At 39.0% G+C, this 11,396-nt stretch overlaps 1 non-coding gene across 1 annotated transcript; it reads left to right on the top strand.

The window, feature by feature from the left end:
- The first annotated feature begins 4,711 nt into the window (after positions 1-4,711).
- On the top strand, positions 4,712-4,818 carry LOC126010693 (U6 spliceosomal RNA). The gene has a single exon (XR_007496708.1). It is a non-coding gene; the product is annotated as a U6 spliceosomal RNA (small nuclear RNA).
- Positions 4,819-11,396: the final 6,578 nt, after the last annotated feature.

Raw genomic sequence — 11,396 nt, 5'->3', positions numbered from 1 at the left:
ACTATGAAATCTTAATTTTATTGAAATGGATGCTTGTGGACTGGAGAGACAGAGTGTTTGCCCTGCACACAGTTGCCATGAGTTCAATCACAGAATCCCATATGGTCCTTGGGGCACTGCCAGAAGTAATTCTAAACTCACAGTAGTGAGTGACCCCTGAGAATTTCTGGATGTGGTTCAAAAGCAAACAAATTTGGGAGGGTTGTTGAGTTTTTTTGGTTTTGGGGGCTTTTTTTTTTTCTTGTCTTTGGGTCATACCTGGCAGCACTCAGGGGTTACTCCTGGCTCTGCTCTCAGAAATCGCTCCTGGCAGCACGAGGGACCATATGGGATGCCAGGATTTGACCGTCGGTCCTGGATTGGCTGCTTGCAAGGCAAATGCCCTACTGTTGTGCTATCTCCATCCCCAAGAACGAACAAATTTTTAAACAGGGATGCTTGCTTATATAGCCACAAAACAGGAATTAAAAGAAGCACATCAACTTGAGATTGACTTATAATTATGATCATTTTTCTTCAAATTTTAGGTTTTATTTTATGTACATGTTGCTTTTAAAGTGCAAATGCTATTTTAAAAAAAAACCTGAAAAAAAGTATGAAAGATGAAGGCAGGGCAGACAGAAGTAAAATGGACACAGATTGACAGAACAAAATAAAAATATATTTTTCTGTTCTCAATTTTAATACATTCAAGTATTTATCAAAATCCTATAATGGGTTGCCATGCCTGCATTCTGTCAACTCCATAGATGGAATCTTTTCTTGAAAGAGAAGTAAACAAGCTGTATAAAATTATGGGTACACTGGCCACAAAGCTGAAAGCTGGCAATATCTGGAAGAGAGAGTGGGCCAAGTTCCCACCCTACCAAAGCCACACCAGCTGCACCTTTAACCCACAATCACCAGTCAGTTCTTCAATGGCCTGGCTTCACTACTCATCTACTCATCTATGGCTCTCTGCAAAACATTAGTCTGAGCAAAGCTCCAGGTGTGCTGGTATTTGAACTGAAATCACCAGGACTTTTTTTTTTTTTTTTTTGAGTGACTTTTTCTCATACATCTGTAAGACCTGGAGCTGAAAACAGACCCCACAAAAGCCACAGTATCAGCAATAATGCTTGGAATTCCTGGACCATGAGATTGCATTTGTGACTATATGCCATGCCATTTTTTTTAAATAGTGTCATCCCTGTAGGAACTCACCAATTTAGATATCAATGTGTATTTGAAGTAACCTAATATTCAGAAACAAAAGAAGTAACAGAATGTTCAATTAGCAACAAGAATTTAATAACTTTCTGACATACTGAATGACCTCATTGTGAGACAGAATAATTTTCAGAAATTTTTTTGCTGTGGTACTCTTTCTCCCTTCCCCCATTTTATATTAATTGTTTTATTTAGGCACTGTGCTTACAAAATTGTTCATTGTTGAGTTTCAGTCATAGAATGTACACCACCCTTCTCCAGTGCACCCTTCTCACAATGGATGTATCCCCATTACCTCCACCTCCACCTCCCACTATCCCTTTTCTCAAGGGCAGGCAATTTGCCCCCCTCTCTCCCTTCCTCTCTCCCTTCCTCCTTCTCTATCTTCTTTCTCTCTCTCCCTCTCTCTCTCTCTCTCTCTCTCTCTCTCTCTCACACACACACACACACACACACACACACACACACACACACTCTGGTTTGCTCTATAGTTAAGGAAGGATGCCTTGCATGTCACTTTCTCCCAAGTTCTTGTCCAGAGTGATCAGTTCCATCTATCATTGTCATAGCAGATCCTTCTATACTCTAACTGCACTCATCACTTCTTGTGACAAGCTTCCTACCCTGGGATGGACCTCCTGACCTTTATGTCTATTGTCTCTGGACCAGACTAGGAGACAACAGAGAAAAATAGATTCTTTTAATGTAAAACTATTTCATTAGTACAGAGTCTAGATGCATGCCTTTATGTTTAATTTAGATTATAGAGCCTTACCCTGATTACTATGTGTTTTTCTAAATATACTTTAAAGACTGCTAACCAATCTTCTTGGCCACAATTCAGAGTACATTTATGAAGCCCTATAAAGTTAAATAGAAGTTTTTTCTCTTTAAGGCTAAATGTGTTCTCTACCTGATCCTGCCAAACTGAGGAAATAAACATGAGGGTTTTTTTTTTTTTTTAGCAAGAAACAACTATCTAACCTATTCTACTTCTTAAAGGAGAGATAAAAATGCCAATGATTTAATTTTCTTTCATGAAAGTTTTTTTATACAAATATTTCCCAACAGTTATATTGTGTGTTCTTTAAACACTTTCAGATGTATGACTACATTTACATATTAGGGAATTTGATAATAAAAGACACTTTCTAATCTATGCCATGCTTGTACATACTGCTTTTCAGTTAAAATCATGATGTGCTGCAATAAATGTTTCATTAAAGGGGGAAGGTGAGATGAAGCCACACCTGAAAGTGCTGAGGGGTTACTTCTGTTTTTGTTCTCAGAGATCACTCCTAATCAGTTAAAAAGTAGACAATGTTAGCTTCTCTCATGATAAATACTCTAAACCTTCACTTCTCACTCAGTTTCTCTTTTTTATTTCCTCTTCACCAAAAGAACAGCTTATGCTATGGTCAGTTCTCTTGACTCACCAAATTTCCTGCCTTTCATTTGCATAATAAAAACGACCCATTAGACTAGAAGAAGTCTGGGTTGATATAAATATCTGAGTTTCTATGCCATAACCATTTCTCAGATCTTTCCATAGTAGTGTGAGAGCTGCTGAGGTCAACTGAAACAATTCAAGGGCCTCAGGAACTAACAGCCAGTTTTAAGGCAGATTAGATCTGACTTTAAACCCAGGACTAGATGCTTTGGGATGAAGGGGCCTTGATTCACACTCAGTGATGGTCAGGGATTACTCCTCGGTATGTGTTCAGAAATTGCTCCTGGATTGAACCCAGGTCCATCCTGGGTCAGCTGAGTGCAAGGTAAACGTCCTAATGCTGTGCTTTGGTTCCATGGGCTAGATGCTTATTAAGGCTGTGATTACCTCTAATTCAGACCGTTTGTGAAATTTCTTTTTTTGTTTGTTTGTTTTCTTTTGAGTTTTTGAGTGTTTTTGTGTTCAGGGCTTACTCCTGGCTCTTGCTTAGGAATCATTTCTAGTAGGCTCAGTGGATTCTATGAGGTGCCAGAGATTGAACCATATACAAGTGCTTTACTTGCTATACTATCTCTCTACCCCATTCCCATTTGTGAAATTCCTTTTTTTGTTTGTTTTGTTTTCGTTTTTGGGTCATACCCGGCAGCACTCAGGGGTTATTTCTGGCTCTATGCTCAGAAATCACTCCTGGCAGGCTTGGGGGACAATATGGGATGCCAGGATTTGAACTACTGTCCTTCTGCATGCAAGGCAAATGCCTTATCTTTATGCTATCTCTCCGGCCCCCCATTTGTAAAATTTCTAAGTGCAGTACATTACTGACATGGAGTATACTTTGACTCATGATTCTGTATTCATTTTTCTTTACCTCAGAGAACAAGGACTATCAAACCATGAAGTCACCAAGATATATCTGGCATGATCTTTTTGAAAGTAACAAAGATGGGAAACCTATTTTCAACCCTCAAGATAAATGTGTGCATGTAAATCTTGCACTGGCCTACCTAACCAGACTATATGTTGATACCTGAATACATGACCTGATTTTCATCACAGAGGTAATAAGACATCTGATACCATAATCTGCAAATGTCCTCCAAATATAGCACAATTCCAAAGAAGGTCTCTATCATTTCTATAATCATACAACTTTGCATGATTTTTATTTTTTTTTTTTTTGGTTTTTGGGCCACACCAGTTTGATGCTCAGGGGTTACTCCTGGCTATGCGCTCAGAAATCGCCACTGGCTTGTTGGGACCATATGGGACGCCGGGGGATGGAACTGTGGTCCGTCCTACACTAGCGCTTGCAAGGCCACCTTCCCAGCCCCATTTTTTGACCCGGGTTTGGTCTCTGGATTCCCATATGGGAATCCTGTCAGGAGTGATCTCTGAGCACAAAAACAGAAGTAATCCCTCAGGACTTTCAGGTGTGGCTTCATTTCCCCTTCCCCCCTTAATAAAACATTTATTGCAGCTCATCATGATTGTCTTTCAAAAAAAGAAAAGAAAAACAAAACAAAACAAAAAAATAGACCCAAGGGCCTGGAGAGATAGTGCAGGGGGCTAGGATGCTTGCCGTGCATTCAGACAATCCAGATCTGGTCCCAGCATCTAACATGATCCTCTGAGCATCACCAGGAGTGATTTGTGAGTGCAGAGCCAGGAATAACTTGAGTATCACTGGATATGCCCCCCACCCGCAATAAACAAACACAAATGAAAGCAGACTCAAGATGAAAAGGACTTTTAGGTCAGTGTGGTCAGATCAAACTAAGAAGGCTTCACACAAGAGGTAGTAGTGATGCCAGTTAGGTTCTTCCATGCAAGTACTACCTGAAAATTTCTTAAGAAATGAAATAATTATGGAGTTTATTGACATTTTCATAATTTTAATGGCTTTCTCCTATATATACATTGATTTTAATAAATGTGTATATATTACATATATAGCATATATATAACCTCATTTAAAAATTGGGAAAGGTTGTCATGTTTTAAGCGTGCCAGCTCTATAGACTCACTCTTTTCTTGAACAAGATGTAAACCAATGTGCCCGCTTCGGCAGCACATATACTAAAATTGGAACAATACAGAGAAGATTAGCATGGCCCCTGCGCAGGGATGACACGCAAATTTGTGAAGCTTTCCATAAAAGCAAAAATCTTTAAAAAAAAAAAAAAAGATGTAAACCAAGCAGTGAAAGATCATGGATACACTGATCACACAGCAGAAATCTGGCAATTTTAGGAGAGGGTAGGCCAAGCTCCCACCCTGCCAAAGCCATTCCATCACTCAGAACCACCATTTTACTGATGGTCTCACCTCACCACCCCTTTACAATTCTCTTCAAGGACACTAATCTGACCAAAGTTTAGGTATGCAGACATTTGGGCTGATATCACCAGGGCTTTTTAGAATAATAGCAGACACCCTCCTCCTGTATCCTCCTTTTTCAGGGGGCCCTGGCAGCTGAGAACATTCCCAGAAAAGCTGCAGTATCAGTAATAGTGTTTTGAATTGCTGGATAACTTAATTTATGTTTTTATTCCTATAGGAACACACCAATTTAAAAAAATGGACAGCTAACAAGAGCTTACTAAACCTTCTGCTTTGAATTAATTACTTCACTAGAAATACAATAATTTTTACAAATGTGCTTGCTACTGTACTTTTTTTATTTTTTAAACTTTCTTCTTTTCCTTTTTTCTTTTTTCCTTTTATTCTTTTTAATAACTTTTCTCTCACTATTCTGGAAACAAATGTATTATGTCAACTATGTCAACTCTGTGATGTATGTATTTTAAATAAAGCAAAATATATGGAGAGAGGAGATGAACAAAAACTTTCTCAAAGAATAAATACATAGGGCCAGAGTGGTGGCACAAGCTGTATTGCATCTGCCTTGCATGAGCTAACCTAGGACAAACCGTGGTTTGATTCCCCTGCGTCCCATATGGTCCCCCAAGCCAGGAGCTATTTCTGAGCACATAGCCAGGAGTAACCTCTGAGTGTCACTGGGTTGGCCCCCCCCAAACAAACAAATAAACACAAAGAATAAATAAAAATGAACAAATTGCTCTGTATCACTAATCATCAGAGAGATGCAATTCAAAACAACTATGAGATAGCATCTCACACCACAGAGACTGGCACACATCTAAAAGCAAAAGCAGTGCTGACATAGTTGTGGATGGAGAGAAAAGGACTCTAATTCACTGCTAGTGGGATGTCAACTCGTCCAACCTTTCTTTTTTTATTGGGGGCGGAGTCACACCTGGCATCGTTCAAGGATTATTTCTGGCTCTGTGCTCAGAAGTAGCTCCTGGTAGTCTTGGGGGATCATACGGGATTCTGGGAATCGAACCTGAGTCAGCCTGGGTCAGCCACGTGCAAGGCAAATGCCCTACCTCTGCTATTGCTTCAGCCCAGTCCAACCTTTCTAAAACACAATATGGTAATTCAAAAACATTAGGAATTAAGTTTCTATTTGATCCAGCAATTCTACTTCTTGGAATATACCCAAGGGCCCAAAAACAATTTGGAGAAAAGACATTTATACCCTTATGTTCCTTGCAACACTATCCACAAGAGCCAAAATCTGGAAACAGCCCAAGTGTCCAAGAAAAAATGACTAGATATAGAAACTGTAGTACATGTATATAGTAGAATTTCACCTGGCCATAAGAAAAAATTGTTGCTACATGGAGAGTATAATGCTGATGTAGTTAGTCAGAGTTAAAGATAATGACACAGAATGTTCCCTCTCAGATACAAAGTAGAAAGGAACAAGTGGTGGAATAACAAATGCCCAAAGACAATGGAAACAAAGCACATGAGAACTGGTATTCAATAGTAAACATACCAATTGAGGGGATCGGGGAATAGGAGAGGGAGGTGGAAACAATTGTAGTGGAATGAAGCACTCAATCATGTGGAGGTGGTGGAAGGTGGTAAAGTGTTATATATGCATCTATATCAGCAACAGTACTGTAAACCATAGTGCAAAAACATTTTTTAAAGCATCATTCTAGAGCCACACTGCTACATAGATAAGAAGTAAATGGAGGAATGGGTGGGGATTGAGGGGGTCATTGGTGGAGAGAAGTAAATACCGTATTTTCCGGTGTATAAGACGACTTTTGAAACCAAAAAAAGTCAACCAAAAATCGAGGGTTGTCTTATACGCCGAGTATATCCCGAAAAATGTTTCAATATGCCGCTAAATGAAAATTGTCTGAATATCGCCACAAAACGAATTTTCCAACTCGATCCTGCACCAATCATGCAAGGCTGCTCGGATGCCTCTCTAACTCAGCCAACCCAAGCAGGCTTTTTATGCATGCAAATTAGACAATGTTCTGGACCCAAATCTACACTGTCAAAAGCCTGCTCAGATTGGCCAGAATCAGAGGAAGTCTATTACAGTAGAACCTTTGAACCTTTGCTTGTTGTGATTGGCTCACTGTGGTACATACAGTTGCAGCACAGGAACGTTCTGTCTGATACAGCGAATATAGGCCTAAATATATAGGCCTATTGAGTAATTGTTGTAATATTGTTTTTGCCTGTCATCCCACCTGGATCTTCCAGGTGGGGGTGATTAAGGAAACAAATAAATAGCTTGTTGGAGAGGCATAGGGAGCTCTTTTGCCAGAACTGACTGCTTGTTCGGTTTGCTTTTTGGAGCTGGATGCAACTGACAAAAGACTTTCTTTGCTGAACCTTTGGTCCCCTAATCTTTTGCATTCGTTGATTATTCACGTCGGATATTATTATCAAAGTCTCCCCCAAAAGGGGGGGACGGAAGAATGGGATTCAATTTATCATTCTGGGAGTCATTCTTAGACTTGGAGACCATCAACAAGGGGTTTGACCTATGTTTTAACTGCAAAATTAGGGGGTCATCTTATATGCCTAGTTATCTTATACACTGGCAAATACAGTACTAGTGAAGGAAGAGATTGGTGTTGAAACATTGTATACCTAAAACCCAATTATAAAATACTTTGTAATTTCCGTTTAACTAAAAATACATTTAAAAATAATTTTAAGGGGCCGGAGAGATAGCATGGAGGTAAGGCGTTTGCCTTTCATGCAGGAGGTCATCGGTTCGAATCCCGGCGTCCCATATGGTCCCCCGTGCCTGCCAGGAGCAATTTCTGAGCAAGGAGCCAGGAATAACCCCTGAGCACTGCCGGGTGTGACCCAAAAACCACACACACACACAAATTTTTTTAAGTAAAATAATCAATTCCAAAATAAAAGAGAACCCAGAGAAGCCCATATTACAGGATTATTATGCAAACCCCATACTTGGTTTCAAAACTTCAAGTTCAGCAATGTTCAGAACTTATCTTGCTGTCTTTGTAGAATCTTTTTCACTTTGTAGAATCTTGCTGTCTTTATGGCAAGGAGATGCTCTGTGTTCTGTAGTGCTCTCTTGATATCCCTGAAGTGTACTTTCTGCTAAGTATATTTGTTAGAGTTCTCAATTTCAATTTATCAAAAGCTTTTCATCTAAGAGTTGTCCCTGAGTAACATTGATAGAAAGAAAATAGATTAACTCTGACCATTTTATAATAGGAAGAGATCTTGAAGTGCTATATTATGAAAGTTCAATTAACTGAATTAAAGACTAATTTCTGTGCAGATCTAATAAGAGATCCCAAGCTCCCTTTTACTCCATATTTACTCATATTAAGATTAAATATTAGGGGCCAGAGCCGTGGCGCGGAGCGGTAAAGCATCTGCCTTGCCAGTACTAGCCTAGGACGGACTGCGGCTCGATCTCCTGCCATCCCATATGGTCCCCCAAGCCAGGAGCGATTTCTGAGCATATAGCCAGGAGTAACCCCTGGGCGTCACCTGGTGTGACCCCCTCCAAAACAAAACAAAACAAAACAAAGATTAAATATGAGGTTCAACCTTAGTTGAAGCTTATGCTCAGATTCCTTTATTATATCTTCAGCAAAAGAACATTGCAGACTATAATGTATTGCAAACAGAATATTACTGCAGGTAGGCTAGAAACATTAATCCACTAAAGAGTAAAATCTAGAGGCTGAAGCAATATTATAGTGGCTAAGGTGTTTGCCTTGAACGCAACTGATCTGGGTTCAAAATCTGGCATCCCATATGGTTCCCCCAAGTCCTTGCCAGGAGTGATCCCTGAGCTCAGAGTAGAAATAAATCATGAGTATTGCCAGGTGTGGTCCAAAAGCGGCCCCCACCCAATGAAATGAAAAAAATCTCTGTAGACATCACATTCAGTTCCTCATACTTTTATTGCTCTTTTTAAAATTTTAACTATTTTTGTATTAACTTGCCTTTTTGTTCCTTAGATCACTAAATTACACATTACTTTAGCAGGGTCCAAAAGAAAATTCATTCCTCTCAAAACATACATAAAGTAATTATAAGAAACTGGAAATGCTGAATCACTTGGATCCTAGAAGTAACTTCTAAATCACCCCCATTTATTATTTTTATTTCAAAATTGTTCATTTTTCAATCTGCTCTCCTTTTTATGTTGAAAATACCCACACTATTCACATAAAGGGTTAGGTGCAGAGATTTAGGATGTTACATTTAATTACTGAAATTGTGTCTATGGAAATATGTTAAATCTGAGAAATGGCATACTAAAATTATACTCTGATTCAGACTAGGCAAACACAGTATAGTTACTGTGTGTGGATATAAAATTGGGAAAGAATATAAAGCATAAAATTAATATATAGTAATATGATAATTATGGGAAATTTTTAAAACAAAATCACTATTGAAAATGTAAAGACTAGGTACAGAGAGATAGTTCAAAGGGCTACTGTGAATGCTTTGCATGTAAGATGACATGAGTTTGATTTCCAGAATCACATAGTACCCTGAATACCATTAGAGACAACATTCTTACCCCCAGGACCAAAGTGGGATCAACCCTTGAACATTGTTAGATGTGCCTCCCAGAACAAACAAAAATATATAATGTCCATGCAGTAATAAAGAATATGATGGGGCCGGGCCGTGGCGCTGGAGGTAAGGTGCCTGCCTTGCCTGCGCTAGCCTAGGATGGACCGCGGTTCGATCCCCCGGCGTCCCATATGGTCCCCCAAGAAGCCAGGAGCAACTTCTGAGCGCATAGCCAGGAGTAACCCCTGAGCGTCACAGGGTGTGGCCCAAAAACCAAAAAAAAAAAAAAAAAAAAAAAAAAGAATATGAAGACCCTTAGATTTATATTTTAATGCTTCCATTGTTTTCACTTTGTGTTTTCTTTTGCATTTCTTGCTTCTCTGGCATGTGATCAGGTGTTTTAAATGCTAGCCTCTGATATTTCTTTTCTATATTCTTTTTCTGAGTGGGATCTCTCCTGCATAAACTAATAATGTGTCAGTACACAGCTCCCTGCCCTTTCTTCCTTAAATTTCTCTAAAGTGCGATCTGTACTTAAGTGCCATAAGGATCTGACTTGCCTCATGTTCTGAGACAAAATTCTCTTACCGCCCACCACTGGATCTAGTGAGGAGGCTCTGCTAGGGAATGTTCTCTTCAACTTCAGCCCTTCATTTCTTTGTATGAATGCTCAATCTAAAATGCCTCTCTTGCAAAAATTAAAAATCACTTCCCTTATTCTGTCTTTTGTTATATTTTATAATTCTTAAGCTGAAAAATTATTAGTATGTTTTTCCTTTCTATGCCTTTGCCATTTTATACTTCATGCCTTGTGAGTCATGTTCCTGGGAATTTCTATTTGTTTTCTTTTGCTCTGAAAAATCTTAGTATGTATGTACACACATACACACACATATTTTACAGCTTTGTAATTCAGAGTAGCTTCCATTCTCTCTTCCATAGATAGAAGCAGAGAGAGAATTTTGGAGGTTAAAGGGGGAGGAGGAGAAGAATAGAGAGTTCAGAGGTACAGTTGATAGTTCATTAAGCAGGAAACACAAGTGCATATGTTAAGAAAATTACAAAATGAGGATGTGGAAGGAAGCTCACTCAATAGCTTAAAGCATTTGGCTGATCAGTAATAGGCCTTAAGTTCAAACCCATCTGCTGCTTTCATGCACTGTGTTGCTCCTGACAATTCTTAATGTTTGAGATCCAGTGAAAAGGGGGACAGAAAAGCTTAGGAAGTACCTAGGGCAAGCATTGAGGCAATCTTGCCCTTCCCCAGTCAGTTACAAAGTTAGCCAGTCGATCATTTTGTCCTCTTCACCTGAGTATTACTAAAAGTGGCTCCCAGTTCCCTAGCACCACTGCAGGACCCCTATTTTTTGAATGAAAGAAAGTTAAAAAAGAGGAACTAAAGTTAGGGTATTACCTAAAATTACAATAGAGGAACTAAAAATAGAGTTGCCCATGTTGGGAGTTGTGGGAGGGAAGCTAGAAGTGAACTGAAAGAAAGGGAAGGAAGTCTAGAGATAAATTCTGTCTTTAGATAACTAAACAAGTGGTGATATGACTGTATCATTACAGATAGGGAAGTAACCACCCAGAACTAAAAAACTGTAACTGTTAGAAAATTAAACATGGTTATTTCTCAAGGATAAGTCTGGTAAATGGGTTGAAAGCAAACAAGCAGGGTAGTGGTAACACAGAGCATTAAAGTATTCCCTTTTACAGTAAATTCTTCAGCATTATGAACTGCTTAAAAATATATATTAATTCACTGTGAATTTGAAAATTATTTGTGATTGAGGTTTAGAAGTACAATCAATTCCAACATCAATTT

This window comes from Suncus etruscus, chromosome 5 (assembly GCF_024139225.1).
Source record: "Suncus etruscus isolate mSunEtr1 chromosome 5, mSunEtr1.pri.cur, whole genome shotgun sequence".
NCBI lineage: Eukaryota > Metazoa > Chordata > Mammalia > Eulipotyphla > Soricidae > Suncus > Suncus etruscus.
The sequence above is the reverse complement of the archived record's forward strand: the minus strand, read 5'-3'. Positions and strand labels throughout refer to the sequence as shown.